Source organism: Vidua macroura, chromosome 2, assembly GCF_024509145.1.
Source record: "Vidua macroura isolate BioBank_ID:100142 chromosome 2, ASM2450914v1, whole genome shotgun sequence".
Taxonomy (NCBI): domain Eukaryota; kingdom Metazoa; phylum Chordata; class Aves; order Passeriformes; family Viduidae; genus Vidua; species Vidua macroura.
The window spans coordinates 19,467,307-19,491,038 of NC_071572.1; positions in this window are offsets into that span (position 1 = coordinate 19,467,307).

Genomic DNA, 23,732 nt, shown 5'->3' on the forward strand with positions numbered 1-23,732 from the left:
AGAACGAGGGAACGAAAAAAATAGAGCGACGGAGAGAAAGAAAGAACGAAGGAACGAGTAAGAAAGAACGACGGAGAGAAAGAAAGAACGAGGGAACGAAAAAAAAGAACGACGGAGAGAAAGAAAGAACGAAGGAACGAGTAAGAAAGAACGACGGAGAGAAAGAAAGAAGGAGGGAACGAAAAAAATAGAACGACGGAGAGAAAGAAAGAACGAGGGAACGAAAAAAATAGAACGACGGAGAGAAAGAAAGAACGGAGGAACGAGTAAGAAAGAACGACGGAGAGAAAGAAAGAACAAGGGAACGAAAAAAAAGAACGACGGAGAGAAAGAAAGAACGAAGGAACGAGTAAGAAAGAACGACGGAGAGAAAGAAAGAACAAGGGAACGAAAAAAAAGAACGACGGAGAGAAAGAAAGAACGAAGGAACGAGTAAGAAAGAACGACGGAGAGAAAGAAAGAAGGAGGGAACGAAAAAAATAGAACGACGGAGAGAAAGAAAGAACGAGGGAACGAAAAAAATAGAACGACGGAGAGAAAGAAAGAACGGAGGAACGAGTAAGAAAGAACGACGGAGAGAAAGAAAGAACGAAGGAACGAGTAAGAAAGAACGACGGAGAGAAAGAAAGGACGAGGGAACGAAAAAAATAGAACGACGGAGAGAAAGAAAGAACGAAGGAACGAGTAAGAAAGAACGACGGAGAGAAAGAAGGAACGAAGGAACGAGTAAGAAAGAACGACGGAGAGAAAGAAGGAACGAAGGAACGAGTAAGAAAGAACGACGGAAAGAAAGAAAGAATGAAGGAACGAGTAAGAAAGAACGACGGAGAGAAAGAAAGAACGAGGGAAGGAAAAAAAAAGAACAACGGAGAGAAAGAAAGAACGAGGGAAGGAAAAAAAAAGAAGGAACGACGGAGAGAAAGAAAGAACGAGGGAACGAAAAAAAAAGAACGACGGAGAGAAAGAAAGAACGAAGGAACGAAAAAAATAGAACGACGGAGAGAAAGAAAGAACGAAGGAACGAGTAAGAAAGAACGACGGAGAGAAAGAAAGAACGAGGGAACGAAAAAAAAAGAACGACGGAAAGAAAGAAAGAACGAGGGAACGAGTAAGAAAGAACGCAGGAGAGAAAGAAAGAACGAGGGAAGGAAAAAAAAAGAACGACGGAGAGAAAGAAAGAACGAAGAAACGAAAAAAATAGAACGACGGAGAGAAAGAAAGAACGAGGGAACAAAAAAAAAGAACGACGGAGAGAAAGAAAGAACGAAGGAACGAGTAAGAAAGAACGACGGAGAGAAAGAAAGAACGAAGGAACGAGTAAGAAAGAACGACGGAGAGAAAGAAAGAACGAGGGAACGAAAAAAAAAGAACGACGGAGAGAAAGAAAGAACGAGGGAACGAAAAAAAAAGAACGACGGAGAGAAAGAAAGAATGAAGGAACGAAAAAAATAGAACGACGGAGAGAAAGAAAGAACGAAGGAACGAGTAAGAAAGAACGACGGAGAGAAAGAAAGAACGAAGGAACGCAAAAAATAGAACGACGGAGAGAAAGAAAGAACGAAGGAACGAGTAAGAAAGAACGACGGAGAGAAAGAAAGAACGATGGAACGAAAAAAATAGAACGACGGAGAGAAAGAAAGAACGAAGGAACGAGTAAGAAAGAACGACGGAGAGAAAGAAAGGACGAGGGAACGAAAAAAATAGAACGACGGAGAGAAAGAAAGAACGAAGGAACGAGTAAGAAAGAACGACGGAGAGAAAGAAAGAACGAAGGAACGAGTAAGAAAGAACGACGGAGAGAAAGAAAGAACGATGGAACGAAAAAAATAGAACGACGGAGAGAAAGAAAGAACGAAGGAACGAGTAAGAAAGAACGACGGAGAGAAAGAAAGGACGAGGGAACGAAAAAAATAGAACGACGGAGAGAAAGAAAGAACGAAGGAACGAGTAAGAAAGAACGACGGAGAGAAAGAAGGAACGAAGGAACGAGTAAGAAAGAACGACGGAGAGAAAGAAGGAACGAAGGAACGAGTAAGAAAGAACGACGGAAAGAAAGAAAGAATGAAGGAACGAGTAAGAAAGAACGACGGAGAGAAAGAAAGAACGAGGGAAGGAAAAAAAAAGAACAACGGAGAGAAAGAAAGAACGAGGGAAGGAAAAAAAAAGAACGACGGAGAGAAAGAAAGAACGAAGGAACGAGTAAGAAGGAACGACGGAGAGAAAGAAAGAACGAGGGAACGAAAAAAAAAGAACGACGGAGAGAAAGAAAGAACGAAGGAACGAAAAAAATAGAACGACGGAGAGAAAGAAAGAACGAAGGAACGAGTAAGAAAGAACGACGGAGAGAAAGAAAGAACGAGGGAACGAAAAAAAAAGAACGACGGAAAGAAAGAAAGAACGAGGGAACGAGTAAGAAAGAACGCAGGAGAGAAAGAAAGAACGAGGGAAGGAAAAAAAAAGAACGACGGAGAGAAAGAAAGAACGAAGGAACGAAAAAAATAGAACGACGGAGAGAAAGAAAGAACGAGGGAACAAAAAAAAAGAACGACGGAGAGAAAGAAAGAACGAAGGAACGAGTAAGAAAGAACGACGGAGAGAAAGAAAGAACGAAGGAACGAGTAAGAAAGAACGACGGAGAGAAAGAAAGAACGAGGGAACGAAAAAAAAGAACGACGGAGAGAAAGAAAGAATGAAGGAACGAAAAAAATAGAACGACGGAGAGAAAGAAAGAACGAAGGAACGAGTAAGAAAGAACGACGGAGAGAAAGAAAGAACGAAGGAACGAGTAAGAAAGAACGACGGAGAGAAAGAAAGAAGGAGGGAACGCAAAAAATAGAACGACGGAGAGAAAGAAAGAACGAAGGAACGAGTAAGAAAGAACGACGGAGAGAAAGAAAGAACGAGGGAACGAAAAAATAGAACGACGGAGAGAAAGAAAGAAGGAGGGAACGAAAAAAATAGAACGACGGAGAGAAAGAAAGAACGGAGGAACGAGTAAGAAAGAACGACGGAGAGAAAGAAAGAAGGAGGGAACGAAAAAAATAGAACGACGGAGAGAAAGAAAGAACGAGGGAACGAAAAAAAAAGAACGACGGAGAGAAAGAAAGAACGAAGGAACGAGTAAGAAAGAACGACGGAGAGAAAGAAAGAACGAGGGAACGAAAAAAATAGAGCGACGGAGAGAAAGAAAGAACGAGGGAACGAAAAAAATAGAACGACGGAGAGAAAGAAAGAACGGAGGAACGAGTAAGAAAGAACGACGGAGAGAAAGAAAGAAGGAGGGAACGAAAAAAATAGAACGACGGAGAGAAAGAAAGAACGAGGGAACGAAAAAAAAAGAACGACGGAGAGAAAGAAAGAACGAAGGAACGAGTAAGAAAGAACGACGGAGAGAAAGAAAGAACGAGGGAACGAAAAAAATAGAGCGACGGAGAGAAAGAAAGAACGAGGGAATGAAAAAAATAGAACGACGGAGAGAAAGAAAGAACGAAGGAACGAGTAAGAAAGAACGACGGAGAGAAAGAAAGAACGAGGGAACGAAAAAAATAGAACGACGGAGAGAAAGAAAGAACGAGGGAACGAAAAAAATAGAGCGACGGAGAGAAAGAAAGAACGAAGGAACGAGTAAGAAAGAACGACGGAGAGAAAGAAAGAACGAGGGAACGAAAAAAAAAGAACGACGGAGAGAAAGAAAGAACGAAGGAACGAGTAAGAAAGAACGACGGAGAGAAAGAAAGAACGAGGGAACGAAAAAAAAGAACGACGGAGAGAAAGAAAGAAGGAGGGAACGAAAAAAATAGAACGACGGAGAGAAAGAAAGAACGAGGGAACGAAAAAAAAAGAACGACGGAGAGAAAGAAAGAGCGAGGGAACGAAAAAAAAAGAACGACGGAGAGAAAGAAAGAAGGAGGGAACGAAAAAAATAGAACGACGGAGAGAAAGAAAGAACGGAGGAACGAGTAAGAAAGAACGACGGGGAGAAAGAAAGAAGGAGGGAACGAAAAAAATAGAACGACGGAGAGAAAGAAAGAACGAAGGAACGAGTAAGAAAGAACGACGGAGAGAAAGAAAGAAGGAGGGAACGAAAAAAATAGAACGACGGAGAGAAAGAAAGAACGAGGGAACGAGTAAGAGAGAACGACGGAGAGAAAGAAAGAAGGAGGGAACGAAAAAAATAGAACGACGGAGAGAAAGAAAGAAGGAGGGAACGAAAAAAATAGAACGACGGAGAGAAAGAAAGAACGAAGGAACGAGTAAGAAAGAACGACGGAGAGAAAGAAAGAACGAGGGAACGAAAAAAATAGAACGACGGAGAGAAAGAAAGAACGAGGGAACGAGTAAGAAAGAACGACGGAGAGAAAGAAAGAACGAAGGAACGAGTAAGAAAGAACGACGGAGAGAAAGAAAGAACGAAGGAACGAGTAAGAAAGAACGACGGCGAGAAAGAAAGAACGAGGGAACGAAAAAAATAGAACGACGGAGAGACAGAAAGAACGAAGGAACGAGTAAGAAAGAACGACGGCGAGAAAGAAAGAACGAGGGAACGAAAAAAATAGAACGACGGAGAGAAAGAAAGAACGAAGGAACGAGTAAGAAAGAACGACGGAGAGAAAGAAAGAAGGAGGGAACGAAAAAAATAGAACGACGGAGAGAAAGAAAGAACGGAGGAACGAGTAAGAAAGAACGACGGAGAGAAAGAAAGAACGAGGGAACGAGTAAGAAAGAACGACGGAGAGAAAGAAAGAACGAGGGAACGAAAAAAATAGAACGACGGAGAGAAAGAAAGAACGGAGGGAACGAAAAAAAAAGAACGACGGAGAGAAAGAAAGAACGAAGGAACGAGTAAGAAAGAACGACGGAGAGAAAGAAAGAACGAGGGAACGAAAAAAATAGAACGACGGAGAGAAAGAAAGAAGGAGGGAACGAAAAAAATAGAACGACGGAGAGAAAGAAAGAACGAAGGAACGAGTAAGAAAGAACGACGGAGAGAAAGAAAGAAGGAGGGAACGAAAAAAATAGAACGACGGAGAGAAAGAAAGAAGGAGGGAACGAAAAAAATAGAACGACGGAGAGAAAGAAAGAACGAAGGAACGAGTAAGAAAGAACGACGGAGAGAAAGAAAGAAGGAGGGAACGAAAAAAATAGAACGACGGAGAGAAAGAAAGAAGGAGGGAACGAAAAAAATAGAACGACGGAGAGAAAGAAAGAACGGAGGAACGAGTAAGAAAGAACGACGGAGAGAAAGAAAGAACGAGGGAACGAGTAAGAAAGAACGACGGAGAGAAAGAAAGAACGAGGGAACGAAAAAAATAGAACGACGGAGAGAAAGAAAGAACGAGGGAACGAAAAAAAAAGAACGACGGAGAGAAAGAAAGAACGAAGGAACGAGTAAGAAAGAACGACGGAGAGAAAGAAAGAACGAGGGAACGAAAAAAATAGAGCGACGGAGAGAAAGAAAGAAGGAGGGAACGAGTAAGAAAGAACGACGGAGAGAAAGAAAGAACGAGGGAACGAAAAAAATAGAACGACGGAGAGAAAGAAAGAACGAGGGAACGAAAAAAAAAGAACGACGGAGAGAAAGAAAGAACGAAGGAACGAGTAAGAAAGAACGACGGAGAGAAAGAAAGAACGAGGGAACGAAAAAAATAGAGCGACGGAGAGAAAGAAAGAACGAGGGAACGAGTAAGAAAGAACGACGGAGAGAAAGAAAGAACGAGGGAACGAAAAAAATAGAACGACGGAGAGAAAGAAAGAACGAGGGAACGAAAAAAATAGAACGACGGAGAGAAAGAAAGAACGGAGGAACGAGTAAGAAAGAACGACGGAGAGAAAGAAAGAACGAGGGAACGAAAAAAAAAGAACGACGGAGAGAAAGAAAGAAGGAGGGAACGAAAAAAATAGAACGACGGAGAGAAAGAAAGAACGAGGGAACGAAAAAAAAAGAACGACGGAGAGAAAGAAAGAACGAAGGAACGAGTAAGAAAGAACGACGGAGAGAAAGAAAGAAGGAGGGAACGAAAAAAATAGAACGACGGAGAGAAAGAAAGAACGGAGGAACGAGTAAGAAAGAACGACGGAGAGAAAGAAAGAAGGAGGGAACGAAAAAAATAGAACGACGGAGAGAAAGAAAGAACGAGGGAACGAAAAAAAAAGAACGACGGAGAGAAAGAAAGAACGAAGGAACGAGTAAGAAAGAACGACGGAGAGAAAGAAAGAACGAGGGAACGAAAAAAATAGAGCGACGGAGAGAAAGAAAGAACGAGGGAACGAGTAAGAAAGAACGACGGAGAGAAAGAAAGAACGAGGGAACGAAAAAAATAGAACGACGGAGAGAAAGAAAGAACGAGGGAACGAAAAAAATAGAACGACGGAGAGAAAGAAAGAACGGAGGAACGAGTAAGAAAGAACGACGGAGAGAAAGAAAGAACGAGGGAACGAAAAAAATAGAACGACGGAGAGAAAGAAAGAACGAGGGAACGAAAAAAAAAGAACGACGGAGAGAAAGAAAGAACGAAGGAACGAGTAAGAAAGAACGACGGAGAGAAAGAAAGAAGGAGGGAACGAAAAAAATAGAACGACGGAGAGAAAGAAAGAACGGAGGAACGAGTAAGAAAGAACGACGGAGAGAAAGAAAGAAGGAGGGAACGAAAAAAATAGAACGACGGAGAGAAAGAAAGAACGAGGGAACGAAAAAAAAAGAACGACGGAGAGAAAGAAAGAACGAAGGAACGAGTAAGAAAGAACGACGGAGAGAAAGAAAGAACGAGGGAACGAAAAAAATAGAGCGACGGAGAGAAAGAAAGAACGAGGGAACGAGTAAGAAAGAACGACGGAGAGAAAGAAATAACGAGGGAACGAAAAAAATAGAACGACGGAGAGAAAGAAAGAACGAGGGAACGAAAAAAATAGAACGACGGAGAGAAAGAAAGAACGGAGGAACGAGTAAGAAAGAACGACGGAGAGAAAGAAAGAACGAGGGAACGAAAAAAAAAGAACGACGGAGAGAAAGAAAGAAGGAGGGAACGAAAAAAATAGAACGACGGAGAGAAAGAAAGAACGAGGGAACGAAAAAAAAAGAACGACGGAGAGAAAGAAAGAACGAAGGAACGAGTAAGAAAGAACGACGGAGAGAAAGAAAGAAGGAGGGAACGAAAAAAATAGAACGACGGAGAGAAAGAAAGAACGGAGGAACGAGTAAGAAAGAACGACGGAGAGAAAGAAAGAAGGAGGGAACGAAAAAAATAGAACGACGGAGAGAAAGAAAGAACGAGGGAACGAAAAAAATAGAACGACGGAGAGAAAGAAAGAACGGAGGAACGAGTAAGAAAGAACGACGGAGAGAAAGAAAGAAGGAGGGAACGAAAAAAATAGAGCGACGGAGAGAAAGAAAGAACGAGGGAACGAAAAAAATAGAACGACGGAGAGAAAGAAAGAACGGAGGAACGAGTAAGAAAGAACGACGGAGAGAAAGAAAGAACGAGGGAACGAAAAAAATAGAACGACGGAGAGAAAGAAAGAACGAGGGAACGAAAAAAATAGAACGACGGAGAGAAAGAAAGAACGGAGGAACGAGTAAGAAAGAACGACGGAGAGAAAGAAAGAACGAGGGAACGAAAAAAAAGAACGACGGAGAGAAAGAAAGAAGGAGGGAACGAAAAAAATAGAACGACGGAGAGAAAGAAAGAACGGAGGATCGAGTAAGAAAGAACGACGGAGAGAAAGAAAGAACGAGGGAACGAGTAAGAAAGAAAGACGGAGAGAAAGAAAGAAGGAGGGAACGAAAAAAATAGAACGACGGAGAGAAAGAAAGAAGGAGGGAACGAAAAAAAAAGAACGACGGAGAGAAAGAAAGAACGAAGGAACGAGTAAGAAAGAACGACGGAGAGAAAGAAAGAACGAGGGAACGAAAAAAATAGAGCGACGGAGAGAAAGAAAGAACGAGGGAACGAAAAAAATAGAACGACGGAGAGAAAGAAAGAACGGAGGAACGAGTAAGAAAGAACGACGGAGAGAAAGAAAGAAGGAGGGAACGAAAAAAATAGAGCGACGGAGAGAAAGAAAGAACGGAGGAACGAGTAAGAAAGAACGACGGAGAGAAAGAAAGAACGAGGGAACGAAAAAAAAGAACGACGGAGAGAAAGAAAGAAGGAGGGAACGAAAAAAATAGAACGACGGAGAGAAAGAAAGAACGAAGGAACGAGTAAGAAAGAACGACGGAGAGAAAGAAAGAACGAGGGAACGAAAAAAATAGAGCGACGGAGAGAAAGAAAGAACGAGGGAACGAAAAAAATAGAACGACGGAGAGAAAGAAAGAACGAAGGAACGAGTAAGAAAGAACGACGGAGAGAAAGAAAGAACGAGGGAACGAAAAAAATAGAACGACGGAGAGAAAGAAAGAACGAGGGAACGAAAAAAATAGAGCGACGGAGAGAAAGAAAGAACGAAGGAACGAGTAAGAAAGAACGACGGAGAGAAAGAAAGAACGAGGGAACGAAAAAAATAGAGCGACGGAGACAAAGAAAGAACGAAGGAACGAGTAAGAAAGAACGACGGAGAGAAAGAAAGAACGAGGGAACGAAAAAAATAGAACGACGGAGAGAAAGAAAGAACGAGGGAACGAAAAAAATAGAGCGACGGAGAGAAAGAAAGAACGAAGGAACGAGTAAGAAAGAACGACGGAGAGAAAGAAAGAACGAGGGAACGAAAAAAAAAGAACGACGGAGAGAAAGAAAGAACGAAGGAACGAGTAAGAAAGAACGACGGAGAGAAAGAAAGAACGAAGGAACGAGTAAGAAAGAACGACGGAGAGAAAGAAAGAATGAAGGAACGAGTAAGAAAGAACGACGGAGAGAAAGAAAGAACGAGGGAACGAAAAAAAAAGAACGACGGAGAGAAAGAAAGAACAAGGGAACAAAAAAATAGAACAACGGAGAGAAAGAAAGAACGAAGGAACGAGTAAGAAAGAACGACGGAGAGAAAGAAAGAAGGAGGGAACGAAAAAAATAGAACGACGGAGAGAAAGAAAGAACGAGGGAACGAAAAAAATAGAACGACGGAGAGAAAGAAAGAACGGAGGAACGAGTAAGAAAGAACGACGGAGAGAAAGAAAGAAGGAGGGAACGAAAAAAATAGAACGACGGAGAGAAAGAAAGAACGAAGGAACGAGTAAGAAAGAACGACGGAGAGAAAGAAAGAAGGAAGGAATGAGTAAGAAAGAACGACGGAGAGAAAGAAAGAAGGAGGGAACGAAAAAAATAGAACGACGGAGAGAAAGAAAGAACGGAGGAACGAGTAAGAAAGAACGACGGAGAGAAAGAAAGAACGAGGGAACGAGTAAGAAAGAACGACGGAGAGAAAGAAAGAAGGAGGGAACGAAAAAAATAGAACGACGGAGAGAAAGAAAGAACGAGGGAACGAAAAAAAAAGAACGACGGAGAGAAAGAAAGAACGAAGGAACGAGTAAGAAAGAACGACGGAGAGAAAGAAAGAAGGAGGGAACGAAAAAAATAGAGCGACGGAGAGAAAGAAAGAACGAGGGAACGAAAAAAATAGAACGACGGAGAGAAAGAAAGAACGAAGGAACGAGTAAGAAAGAACGACGGAGAGAAAGAAAGAAGGAGGGAACGAAAAAAATAGAACGACGGAGAGAAAGAAAGAACGGAGGAACAAGTAAGAAAGAACGACGGAGAGAAAGAAAGAAGGAGGGAACGAAAAAAATAGAACGACGGAGAGAAAGAAAGAACGGAGGAACGAGTAAGAAAGAACGACGGAGAGAAAGAAAGAACGAGGGAACGAGTAAGAAAGAACGACGGAGAGAAAGAAAGAAGGAGGGAACGAAAAAAATAGAACGACGGAGAGAAAGAAAGAACGAAGGAACGAGTAAGAAAGAACGACGGAGAGAAAGAAAGAACGAGGGAACGAAAAAAATAGAGCGACGGAGAGAAAGAAAGAACGAGGGAACGAAAAAAATAGAACGACGGAGAGAAAGAAAGAACGGAGGAACGAGTAAGAAAGAACGACGGAGAGAAAGAAAGAAGGAGGGAACGAAAAAAATAGAACGACGGAGAGAAAGAAAGAACGAAGGAACGAGTAAGAAAGAACGACGGAGAGAAAGAAAGAAGGAGGGAACGAAAAAAATAGAACGACGGAGAGAAAGAAAGAACGAGGGAACGAAAAAAATAGAACGACGGAGAGAAAGAAAGAACGGAGGAACGAGTAAGAAAGAACGACGGAGAGAAAGAAAGAACGAGGGAACGAGTAAGAAAGAACGACGGAGAGAAAGAAAGAAGGAGGGAACGAAAAAAATAGAACGACGGAGAGAAAGAAAGAACGAAGGAACGAGTAAGAAAGAACGACGGAGAGAAAGAAAGAACGAGGGAACGAAAAAAATAGAGCGACGGAGAGAAAGAAAGAACGAGGGAACGAAAAAAATAGAACGACGGAGAGAAAGAAAGAACGAAGGAACGAGTAAGAAAGAACGACGGAGAGAAAGAAAGAACGAGGGAACGAAAAAAATAGAACGACGGAGAGAAAGAAAGAACGAGGGAACGAAAAAAATAGAACGACGGAGAGAAAGAAAGAACGGAGGAACGAGTAAGAAAGAACGACGGAGAGAAAGAAAGAAGGAGGGAACGAAAAAAATAGAACGACGGAGAGAAAGAAAGAACGAAGGAACGAGTAAGAAAGAACGACGGAGAGAAAGAAAGAACGAAGGAACGAGTAAGAAAGAACGACGGAGAGAAAGAAAGAAGGAGGGAACGAAAAAAATAGAACGACGGAGAGAAAGAAAGAACGAGGGAACGAAAAAAATAGAACGACGGAGAGAAAGAAAGAACGAGGGAACGAAAAAAATAGAGCGACGGAGAGAAAGAAAGAACGAGGGAACGAAAAAAATAGAACGACGGAGAGAAAGAAAGAACGAAGGAACGAGTAAGAAAGAACGACGGAGAGAAAGAAAGAACGAGGGAACGAAAAAAATAGAACGACGGAGAGAAAGAAAGAACGAGGGAACGAAAAAAATAGAACGACGGAGAGAAAGAAAGAACGAGGGAACGAAAAAAATAGAACGACGGAGAGAAAGAAAGAACGGAGGAACGAGTAAGAAAGAACGACGGGGAGAAAGAAAGAAGGAGGGAACGAAAAAAATAGAACGACGGAGAGAAAGAAAGAACGAAGGAACGAGTAAGAAAGAACGACGGAGAGAAAGAAAGAAGGAGGGAACGAAAAAAATAGAACGACGGAGAGAAAGAAAGAACGAAGGAACGAGTAAGAAAGAACGACGGAGAGAAAGAAAGAAGGAGGGAACGAAAAAAATAGAGCGACGGAGAGAAAGAAAGAACGAGGGAACGAAAAAAATAGAACGACGGAGAGAAAGAAAGAACGAAGGAACGAGTAAGAAAGAACGACGGAGAGAAAGAAAGAACGAGGGAACGAAAAAAATAGAACGACGGAGAGAAAGAAAGAACGAGGGAACGAAAAAAATAGAACGACGGAGAGAAAGAAAGAACGAAGGAACGAGTAAGAAAGAACGACGGCGAGAAAGAAAGAACGAGGGAACGAGTAAGAAAGAACGACGGAGAGAAAGAAAGAAGGAGGGAACGAAAAAAATAGAACGACAGAGAGAAAGAAAGAACGAGGGAACGAAAAAAATAGAACGACGGAGAGAAAGAAAGAACGGAGGAACGAGTAAGAAAGAACGACGGAGAGAAAGAAAGAACGAGGGAACGAGTAAGAAAGAACGACGGAGAGAAAGAAAGAAGGAGGGAACGAAAAAAATAGAACGACAGAGAGAAAGAAAGAACGAGGGAACGAAAAAAATAGAACGACGGAGAGAAAGAAAGAACGGAGGAACGAGTAAGAAAGAACGACGGAGAGAAAGAAAGAACGAGGGAACGAAAAAAATAGAACGACGGAGAGAAAGAAAGAACGGAGGAACGAGTAAGAAAGAACGACGGAGAGAAAGAAAGAACGAGGGAACGAAAAAAATAGAACGACGGAGAGAAAGAAATAACGGAGGAACGAGTAAGAAAGAACGACGGAGAGAAAGAAAGAACGAGGGAACGAAAAAAATAGAGCGACGGAGAGAAAGAAAGAACGAAGGAACGAGTAAGAAAGAACGACGGAGAGAAAGAAAGAACGAAGGAACGAGTAAGAAAGAACGACGGAGAGAAAGAAAGAACGAGGGAACGAAAAAAATAGAACGACGGAGAGAAAGAAAGAACGAGGGAACGAAAAAAATAGAGCGACGGAGAGAAAGAAAGAACGAAGGAACGAGTAAGAAAGAACGACGGAGAGAAAGAAAGAACAAGGGAACAAAAAAATAGAACAACGGAGAGAAAGAAAGAACGAAGGAACGAGTAAGAAAGAACGACGGAGAGAAAGAAAGAAGGAGGGAACGAAAAAAATAGAACGATGGAGAGAAAGAAAGAACGAGGGAACGAAAAAAATAGAACGACGGAGAGAAAGAAAGAACGGAGGAACGAGTAAGAAAGAACGACGGAGAGAAAGAAAGAAGGAGGGAACGAAAAAAATAGAACGACGGAGAGAAAGAAAGAACGAGGGAACGAAAAAAATAGAACGACGGAGAGAAAGAAAGAACGGAGGAACGAGTAAGAAAGAACGACGGAGAGAAAGAAAGAAGGAGGGAACGAAAAAAATAGAACGACGGAGAGAAAGAAAGAACGGAGGAACGAGTAAGAAAGAACGACGGAGAGAAAGAAAGAACGAGGGAACGAAAAAAATAGAACGACGGAGAGAAAGAAAGAACGGAGGAACGAGTAAGAAAGAACGACGGAGAGAAAGAAAGAACGAAGGAACGAGTAAGAAAGAACGACGGAGAGAAAGAAAGAAGGAGGGAACGAAAAAAATAGAGCGACGGAGAGAAAGAAAGAACGAGGGAACGAAAAAAATAGAACGACGGAGAGAAAGAAAGAACGAAGGAACGAGTAAGAAAGAACGACGGAGAGAAAGAAAGAAGGAGGGAACGAAAAAAATAGAACGACGGAGAGAAAGAAAGAACGAGGGAACGAAAAAAATAGAACGACGGAGAGAAAGAAAGAACGGAGGAACGAGTAAGAAAGAACGACGGAGAGAAAGAAAGAACGAAGGAACGAGTAAGAAAGAACGACGGAGAGAAAGAAAGAAGGAGGGAACGAAAAAAATAGAACGACGGAGAGAAAGAAAGAACGAGGGAACGAAAAAAATAGAACGACGGAGAGAAAGAAAGAACGAGGGAACGAAAAAAATAGAACGACGGAGAGAAAGAAAGAACGGAGGAACGAGTAAGAAAGAACGACGGAGAGAAAGAAAGAAGGAGGGAACGAAAAAAATAGAACGACGGAGAGAAAGAAAGAACGAGGGAACGAAAAAAATAGAACGACGGAGAGAAAGAAAGAACGGAGGAACGAGTAAGAAAGAACGACGGAGAGAAAGAAAGAACGAGGGAACGAAAAAAATAGAACGACGGAGAGAAAGAAAGAACGAAGGAACGAGTAAGAAAGAACGACGGAGAGAAAGAAAGAAGGAGGGAACGAAAAAAATAGAACGACGGAGAGAAAGAAAGAACGAGGGAACGAAAAAAATAGAACGACGGAGAGAAAGAAAGAACGGAGGAACGAGTAAGAAAGAACGACGGAGAGAAAGAAAGAACGAGGGAACGAAAAAAATAGAACGACGGAGAGAAAGAAAGAACGGAGGAACGAGTAAGAAAGAACGACGGAGAGAAAGAAAGAACGAGGGAACGAAAAAAATAGAACGACGGAGAGAAAGAAAGAACGGAGGAACGAGTAAGAAAGAACGACGGAGAGAAAGAAAGAACGAAGGAACGAGTAAGAAAGAACGACGGAGAGAAAGAAAGAACGAGGGAACGAAAAAAATAGAGCGACGGAGAGAAAGAAAGAACGAGGGAACGAAAAAAATAGAACGACGGAGAGAAAGAAAGAACGAAGGAACGAGTAAGAAAGAACGACGGAGAGAAAGAAAGAAGGAGGGAACGAAAAAAATAGAACGACGGAGAGAAAGAAAGAACGGAGGAACGAGTAAGAAAGAACGACGGAGAGAAAGAAAGAACGAAGGAACGAGTAAGAAAGAACGACGGAGAGAAAGAAAGAACGAGGGAACGAAAAAATAGAACGACGGAGAGAAAGAAAGAACGGAGGAACGAGTAAGAAAGAACGACGGAGAGAAAGAAAGAAGGAGGGAACGAAAAAAATAGAACGACGGAGAGAAAGAAAGAACGAGGGAACGAAAAAATAGAACGACGGAGAGAAAGAAAGAACGGAGGAACGAGTAAGAAAGAACGCAGGAGAGAAAGAAAGAACGAGGGAACGAAAAAAATACAACGACGGAGAGAAAGAAAGAACGAGGGAACGAGTAAGAAAGAACGACGGAGAGAAAGAAAGGATGAGGGAACGAAAAAAATAGAACGACGGAGAGAAAGAAAGAACGAAGGAACGAGTAAGAAAGAACGCAGGAGAGAAAGAAAGAACGAGGGAACGAAAAAAATACAACGACGGAGAGAAAGAAAGAACGAGGGAACGAGTAAGAAAGAACGACGGAGAGAAAGAAAGAACGAGGGAACGAAAAAAAAAGAACGACGGAGAGAAAGAAAGAACGAAGGAACGAGTAAGAAAGAACGACGGAGAGAAAGAAAGAACGAAGGAACGAGTAAGAAAGAACGACGGAGAGAAAGAAAGAACAAGGGAACAAAAAAATTGAACAACGGAGAGAAAGAAAGAACGAAGGAACGAGTAAGAAAGAACGACGGAGAGAAAGAAAGAAGGAGGGAACGAAAAAAATAGAACGACGGAGAGAAAGAAAGAACGAGGGAACGAAAAAAATAGAACGACGGAGAGAAAGAAAGAACGGAGGAACGAGTAAGAAAGAACGACGGGGAGAAAGAAAGAAGGAGGGAACGAAAAAAATAGAACGACGGAGAGAAAGAAAGAATGAAGGAACGAGTAAGAAAGAACGACGGAGAGAAAGAAAGAAGGAGGGAACGAAAAAAATAGAACGACGGAGAGAAAGAAAGAACGAGGGAACGAAAAAAATAGAACGACGGAGAGAAAGAAAGAACGGAGGAAAGAGTAAGAAAGAACGACGGAGAGAAAGAAAGAACGAGGGAACGAGTAAGAAAGAACGACGGAGAGAAAGAAAGAAGGAGGGAACGAAAAAAATAGAACGACGGAGAGAAAGAAAGAACGAGGGAACGAAAAAAATAGAACGACGGAGAGAAAGAAAGAACGAAGGAACGAGTAAGAAAGAACGACGGAGAGAAAGAAAGAACGAGGGAACGAAAAAAATAGAACGACGGAGAGAAAGAAAGAACGAGGGAACGAAAAAAATAGAACGACGGAGAGAAAGAAAGAACGAAGGAACGAGTAAGAAAGAACGACGGCGAGAAAGAAAGAACGAGGGAACGAAAAAAATAGAACGACGGAGAGAAAGAAAGAAGGAGGGAACGAAAAAAATAGAACGACGGAGAGAAAGAAAGAACGAAGGAACGAGTAAGAAAGAACGACGGAGAGAAAGAAAGAAGGAGGGAACGAAAAAAATAGAACGACGGAGAGAAAGAAAGAAGGAGGGAACGAAAAAAATAGAACGACGGAGAGAAAGAAAGAACGGAGGAAAGAGTAAGAAAGAACGACGGAGAGAAAGAAAGAACGAGGGAACGAGTAAGAAAGAACGACGGAGAGAAAGAAAGAACGAGGGAACGAAAAAAATAGAACGACGGAGAGAAAGAAAGAACGAGGGAACGAAAAAAAAAGAACGACGGAGAGAAAGAAAGAACGAGGGAACGAAAAAAATAGAACGACGGAGAGAAAGAAAGAACGAAGGAACGAGTAAGAAAGAACGACGGCGAGAAAGAAAGAACGAGGGAACGAAAAAAATAGAACGACGGAGAGAAAGAAAGAAGGAGGGAACGAAAAAAATAGAACGACGGAGAGAAAGAAAGAACGAAGGAACGAGTAAGAAAGAACGACGGAGAGAAAGAAAGAAGGAGGGAACGAAAAAAATAGAACGACGGAGAGAAAGAAAGAAGGAGGGAACGAAAAAAATAGAACGACGGAGAGAAAGAAAGAACGGAGGAAAGAGTAAGAAAGAACGACGGAGAGAAAGAAAGAACGAGGGAACGAGTAAGAAAGAACGACGGAGAGAAAGAAAGAAGGAGGGAACGAAAAAAATAGAACGACGGAGAGAAAGAAAGAACGAGGGAACGAAAAAAAAAGAACGACGGAGAGAAAGAAAGAACGAAGGAACGAGTAAGAAAGAACGACGGAGAGAAAGAAAGAACGAGGGAACGAAAAAAATAGAGCGACGGAGAGAAAGAAAGAACGAGGGAACGAAAAAAATAGAACGACGGAGAGAAAGAAAGAACGAAAGAACGAGTAAGAAAGAACGACGGAGAGAAAGAAAGAAGGAGGGAACGAAAAAAATAGAGCGACGGAGAGAAAGAAAGAACGAGGGAACGAAAAAAATAGAACGACGGAGAGAAAGAAAGAACGAAGGAACGAGTAAGAAAGAACGACGGAGAGAAAGAAAGAACGAGGGAACGAAAAAAATAGAACGACGGAGAGAAAGAAAGAACGAAAGAACGAGTAAGAAAGAACGACGGAGAGAAAGAAAGAACGAGGGAACGAAAAAAATAGAGCGACGGAGAGAAAGAAAGAACGAGGGAACGAAAAAAATAGAACGACGGAGAGAAAGAAAGAACGGAGGAACGAGTAAGAAAGAACGACGGAGAGAAAGAAAGAACGAGGGAACGAAAAAAAAGTACGACGGAGAAAAAGAAAGAACGAAGGAACGAGTAAGAAAGAACGACGGAGAGAAAGAAAGAACGAGGGAACGAAAAAAATAGAACGACGGAGAGAAAGAAAGAACGAAGGAACGAGTAAGAAAGAACGACGGAGAGAAAGAAAGAACGAGGGAACGAAAAAAAAAGAATGACGGAGAGAAAGAAAGAACGAAGGAACGAGTAAGAAAGAACGACGGAGAGAAAGAAAGAACGAAGGAACGAGTAAGAAAGAACGACGGAGAGAAAGAAAGAATGAAGGAACGAGTAAGAAAGAACGACGGAGAGAAAGAAAGAACGAGGGAACGAAAAAAAAAAACGACGGAGAGAAAGAAAGAACAAGGGAACAAAAAAATAGGACAACGGAGAGAAAGAAAGAACGAAGGAACGAGTAAGAAAGAACGACGGAGAGAAAGAAAGAAGGAGGGAACGAAAAAAATAGAACGACGGAGAGAAAGAAAGAACGAAGGAACGAGTAAGAAAGAACGACGGAGAGAAAGAAAGAACGAAGGAACGAGTAAGAAAGAACGACGGAGAGAAAGAAAGAAGGAGGGAACGAAAAAAATAGAACGACGGAGAGAAAGAAAGAACGAGGGAACGAAAAAAATAGAACGACGGAGAGAAAGAAAGAACGGAGGAACGAGTAAGAAAGAACGACGGAGAGAAAGAAAGGACGAGGGAACGAAAAAAATAGAACGACGGAGAGAAAGAAAGAACGAAGGAACGAGTAAGAAAGAACGACGGAGAGAAAGAAAGAACGAAGGAACGAGTAAGAAAGAACGACGGAGAGAAAGAAAGAAGGAGGGAACGAAAAAAATAGAACGACGGAGAGAAAGAAAGAAGGAGGGAACGAAAAAAATAGAACGACGGAGAGAAAGAAAGAACGGAGGAACGAGTAAGAAAGAACGACGGAGAGAAAGAAAGAACGAAGGAACGAGTAAGAAAGAATGACAGAGAGAAAGAAAGAACGAGGGAACGAAAAAAATAGAGCGACGGAGAGAAAGAAAGAACGAGGGAACGAAAAAAATAGAACGACGGAGAGAAAGAAAGAACGAAGGAACGAGTAAGAAAGAACGACGGAGAGAAAGAAAGAACGAGGGAACGAAAAAAATAGAACGACGGAGAGAAAGAAAGAAGGAGGGAACGAAAAAAATAGAACGACGGAGAGAAAGAAAGAACGAAGGAACGAGTAAGAAAGAACGACGGAGAGAAAGAAAGAACGAAGGAACGAGTAAGAAAGAACGACGGAGAGAAAGAAAGAAGGAGGGAACGAAAAAAATAGAACGACGGAGAGAAAGAAAGAACGAGGGAACGAAAAAAATAGAACGACGGAGAGAAAGAAAGAACGGAGGAACGAGTAAGAAAGAACGACGGAGAGAAAGAAAGAACGAGGGAACGAGTAAGAAAGAACGACGGAGAGAAAGAAAGAAGGAGGGAACGAAAAAAATAGAACGACGGAGAGAAAGAAAGAACGAAGGAACGAGTAAGAAAGAACGACGGAGAGAAAGAAAGAACGAGGGAACGAAAAAAATAGAACGACGGAGAGAAAGAAAGAACGAGGGAACGAGTAAGAAAGAACGACGGAGAGAAAGAAAGAAGGAGGGAACGAAAAAAATAGAACGACGGAGAGAAAGAAAGAACGAGGGAACGAAAAAAATAGAACGACGGAGAGAAAGAAAGAACGGAGGAACGAGTAAGAAAGAACGACGGAGAGAAAGAAAGAACGAAGGAACGAGTAAGAAAGAACGACGGAGAGAAAGAAAGAACGAAGGAACGAGTAAGAAAGAACGACGGAGAGAAAGAAAGAACGAAGGAACGAGTAAGAAAGAACGACGGAGAGAAAGAAAGAAGGAGGGAACGAAAAAAATAGAACGACGGAGAGAAAGAAAGAACGAGGGAACGAAAAAAATAGAACGACGGAGAGAAAGAAAGAACGAGGGAACGAAAAAAATAGAACGACGGAGAGAAAGAAAGAACGAAGGAACGAGTAAGAAAGAACGACGGAGAGAAAGAAAGAACGAGGGAACGAAAAAAATAGAGCGACGGAGAGAAAGAAAGAAGGAGGGAACGAAAAAAATAGAACGACGGAGAGAAAGAAAGAACGAAGGAACGAGTAAGAAAGAACGACGGAGAGAAAGAAAGAACGAGGGAACGAAAAAAATAGAACGACGGAGAGAAAGAAAGAACGAAGGAACGAGTAAGAAAGAACGACGGAGAGAAAGAAAGAAGGAGGGAACGAAAAAAATAGAACGACGGAGAGAAAGAAAGAACGAGGGAACGAAAAAAATAGAACGACGGAGAGAAAGAAAGAACGGAGGAACGAGTAAGAAAGAACGACGGAGAGAAAGAAAGAACGAAGGAACGAGTAAGAAAGAACGACGGAGAGAAAGAAAGAACGAAGGAACGAGTAAGAAAGAACGACGGAGAGAAAGAAAGAACGAAGGAACGAGTAAGAAAGAACGACGGAGAGAAAGAAAGAAGGAGGGAACGAAAAAAATAGAACGACGGAGAGAAAGAAAGAACGAGGGAACGAAAAAAATAGAACGACGGAGAGAAAGAAAGAACGAGGGAACGAAAAAAATAGAACGACGGAGAGAAAGAAAGAACGAAGGAACGAGTAAGAAAGAACGACGGAGAGAAAGAAAGAACGAGGGAACGAAAAAAATAGAGCGACGGAGAGAAAGAAAGAAGGAGGGAACGAAAAAAATAGAACGACGGAGAGAAAGAAAGAACGAAGGAACGAGTAAGAAAGAACGACGGAGAGAAAGAAAGAACGAGGGAACGAAAAAAATAGAACGACGGAGAGAAAGAAAGAACGAAGGAACGAGTAAGAAAGAACGACGGAGAGAAAGAAAGAAGGAGGGAACGAAAAAAATAGAACGACGGAGAGAAAGAAAGAACGAGGGAACGAAAAAAATAGAACGACGGAGAGAAAGAAAGAACGGAGGAACGAGTAAGAAAGAACGACGGAGAGAAAGAAAGAACGAAGGAACGAGTAAGAAAGAACGACGGAGAGAAAGAAAGGACGAGGGAACGAGTAAGAAAGAACGACGGAGAGAAAGAAAGAATGAAGGAACGAGTAAGAAAGAACGACGGAGAGAAAGAAAGAAGGAGGGAACGAAAAAAATAGAACGACGGAGAGAAAGAAAGAACGAGGGAACGAAAAAAATAGAACGACGGAGAGAAAGAAAGAACGGAGGAACGAGTAAGAAAGAACGACGGAGAGAAAGAAAGAACGAAGGAACGAGTAAGAAAGAACGACGGAGAGAAAGAAAGGACGAGGGAACGAGTAAGAAAGAACGACGGAGAGAAAGAAAGAATGAAGGAACGAGTAAGAAAGAACGACGGAGAGAAAGAAAGAACGAGGGAACGAAAAAAAAAGAACGACGGAGAGAAAGAAATAACAAGGGAACAAAAAAATAGAACAACGGAGAGAAAGAAAGAACGAAGGAACGAGTAAGAAAGAACGACGGAGAGAAAGAAAGAAGGAGGGAACGAAAAAAATAGAACGACGGAGAGAAAGAAAGAACGAGGGAACGAAAAAAATAGAACGACGGAGAGAAAGAAAGAACGGAGGAACGAGTAAGAAAGAACGACGGGGAGAAAGAAAGAAGGAGGGAACGAAAAAAATAGAACGACGGAGAGAAAGAAAGAACGAAGGAACGAGTAAGAAAGAACGACGGGGAGAAAGAAAGAAGGAGGGAACGAAAAAAATAGAACGACGGAGAGAAAGAAAGAACGAAGGAACGAGTAAGAAAGAACGACGGAGAGAAAGAAAGAAGGAGGGAACGAAAAAAATAGAACGACGGAGAGAAAGAAAGAACGAGGGAACGAAAAAAATAGAACGACGGAGAGAAAGAAAGAACGGAGGAACGAGTAAGAAAGAACGACGGAGAGAAAGAAAGAAGGAGGGAACGAAAAAAATAGAACGACGGAGAGAAAGAAAGAACGAAGGAACGAGTAAGAAAGAACGACGGAGAGAAAGAAAGAAGGAGGGAACGAAAAAAATAGAACGACGGAGAGAAAGAAAGAACGAGGGAACGAAAAAAAAGAACGACGGAGAGAAAGAAAGAACGAAGGAACGAGTAAGAAAGAACGACGGAGAGAAAGAAAGAACGAGGGAACGAAAAAAATAGAGCGACGGAGAGAAAGAAAGAACGAGGGAACGAAAAAAATAGAACGACGGAGAGAAAGAAAGAACGAAGGAACGAGTAAGAAAGAACGACGGAGAGAAAGAAAGAAGGAGGGAACGAAAAAAATAGAACGACGGAGAGAAAGAAAGAACGAGGGAACGAAAAAAATAGAACGACGGAGAGAAAGAAAGAACGGAGGAACGAGTAAGAAAGAACGACGGGGAGAAAGAAAGAAGGAGGGAACGAAAAAAATAGAACGACGGAGAGAAAGAAAGAACGAAGGAACGAGTAAGAAAGAACGACGGAGAGAAAGAAAGAAGGAGGGAACGAAAAAAATAGAACGACGGAGAGAAAGAAAGAACGAGGGAACGAAAAAAAAGAACGACGGAGAGAAAGAAAGAACGAAGGAACGAGTAAGAAAGAACGACGGAGAGAAAGAAAGAACGAGGGAACGAAAAAAATAGAGCGACGGAGAGAAAGAAAGAACGAGGGAACGAAAAAAATAGAACGACGGAGAGAAAGAAAGAACGAAGGAACGAGTAAGAAAGAACGACGGAGAGAAAGAAAGAAGGAGGGAACGAAAAAAATAGAACGACGGAGAGAAAGAAAGAACGAGGGAACGAAAAAAATAGAACGACGGAGAGAAAGAAAGAACGGAGGAACGAGTAAGAAAGAACGACGGAGAGAAAGAAAGAACGAGGGAACGAAAAAAAAGAACGACGGAGAGAAAGAAAGAACGAGGGAACGAAAAAAAAGAACGACGGAGAGAAAGAAAGAAGGAGGGAACGAAAAAAATAGAACGACGGAGAGAAAGAAAGAACGAAGGAACGAGTAAGAAAGAACGACGGAGAGAAAGAAAGAACGAGGGAACGAAAAAAAAAGAACGACGGAGAGAAAGAAAGAACGAAGGAACGAAAAAAATAGAGCGACGGAGAGAAAGAAAGAACGAGGGAACGAAAAAAATAGAACGACGGAGAGAAAGAAAGAACGAAGGAACGAGTAAGAAAGAACGACGGAGAGAAAGAAAGAAGGAGGGAACGAAAAAATAGAACGACGGAGAGAAAGAAAGAACGAGGGAACGAAAAAAATAGAGCGACGGAGAGAAAGAAAGAACGAAGGAACGAGTAAGAAAGAACGACGGCGAGAAAGAAAGAACAAGGGAACAAAAAAATAGAACAACGGAGAGAAAGAAAGAACGAAGGAACGAGTAAGAAAGAACGACGGAGAGAAAGAAAGAAGGAGGGAACGAAAAAAATAGAACGATGGAGAGAAAGAAAGAACGAGGGAACGAAAAAAATAGAACGACGGAGAGAAAGAAAGAACGGAGGAACGAGTAAGAAAGAACGACGGAGAGAAAGAAAGAAGGAGGGAACGAAAAAAATAGAACGACGGAGAGAAAGAAAGAACGAAGGAACGAGTAAGAAAGAACGACGGGGAGAAAGAAAGAAGGAGGGAACGAAAAAAATAGAACGACGGAGAGAAAGAAAGAACGAGGGAACGAAAAAAATAGAACGACGGAGAGAAAGAAAGAACGGAGGAACGAGTAAGAAAGAACGACGGAGAGAAAGAAAGAACGAGGGAACGAGTAAGAAAGAACGACGGAGAGAAAGAAAGAAGGAGGGAACGAAAAAAATAGAAGGACGGAGAGAAAGAAAGAACGAGGGAACGAGTAAGAAAGAACGACGGAGAGAAAGAAAGAAGGAGGGAACGAAAAAAATAGAACGACGGAGAGAAAGAAAGAACGAGGGAACGAAAAAAATAGAACGACGGAGAGAAAGAAAGAACGGAGGAACGAGTAAGAAAGAACGACGGAGAGAAAGAAAGAACGAGGGAACGAAAAAAATAGAACGACGGAGAGAAAGAAAGAACGGAGGAACGAGTAAGAAAGAACGACGGAGAGAAAGAAAGAACGAAGGAACGAGTAAGAAAGAACGACGGAGAGAAAGAAAGAACGAGGGAACGAAAAAAATAGAGCGACGGAGAGAAAGAAAGAACGAGGGAACGAAAAAAATAGAACGACGGAGAGAAAGAAAGAACGAAGGAACGAGTAAGAAAGAACGACGGAGAGAAAGAAAGAAGGAGGGAACGAAAAAAATAGAACGACGGAGAGAAAGAAAGAAGGAGGGAACGAAAAAAATAGAGCGACGGAGAGAAAGAAAGAACGAAGGAACGAGTAAGAAAGAACGACGGAGAGAAAGAAAGAACGAGGGAACGAAAAAAAAAGAACGACGGAGAGAAAGAAAGAACGAAGGAACGAGTAAGAAAGAACGACGGAGAGAAAGAAAGAAGGAGGGAACGAAAAAAATAGAACGACGGAGAGAAAGAAAGAACGAGGGAACGAAAAAAATAGAACGACGGAGAGAAAGAAAGAACGGAGGAACGAGTAAGAAAGAACGACGGAGAGAAAGAAAGAACGGAGGAACGAGTAAGAAAGAACGACGGAGAGAAAGAAAGAACGAGGGAACGAAAAAAAAGAACTACGGAGAGAAAGAAAGAAGGAGGGAACGAAAAAAATAGAACGACGGAGAGAAAGAAAGAACGAGGGAACGAAAAAAAAGAACGACGGAGAGAAAGAAAGAAGGAGGGAACGAAAAAAATAGAACGACGGAGAGAAAGAAAGAACGAGGGAACGAAAAAAATAGAACGACGGAGAGAAAGAAAGAACGGAGGAACGAGTAAGAAAGAACGACGGAGAGAAAGAAAGAAGGAGGGAATGAAAAAAATAGGACGGAGAGAAAGAAAGAACGAGGGAACGAAAAAAATAGAACGACGGAGAGAAAGAAAGAACGGAGGAACGAGTAAGAAAGAAC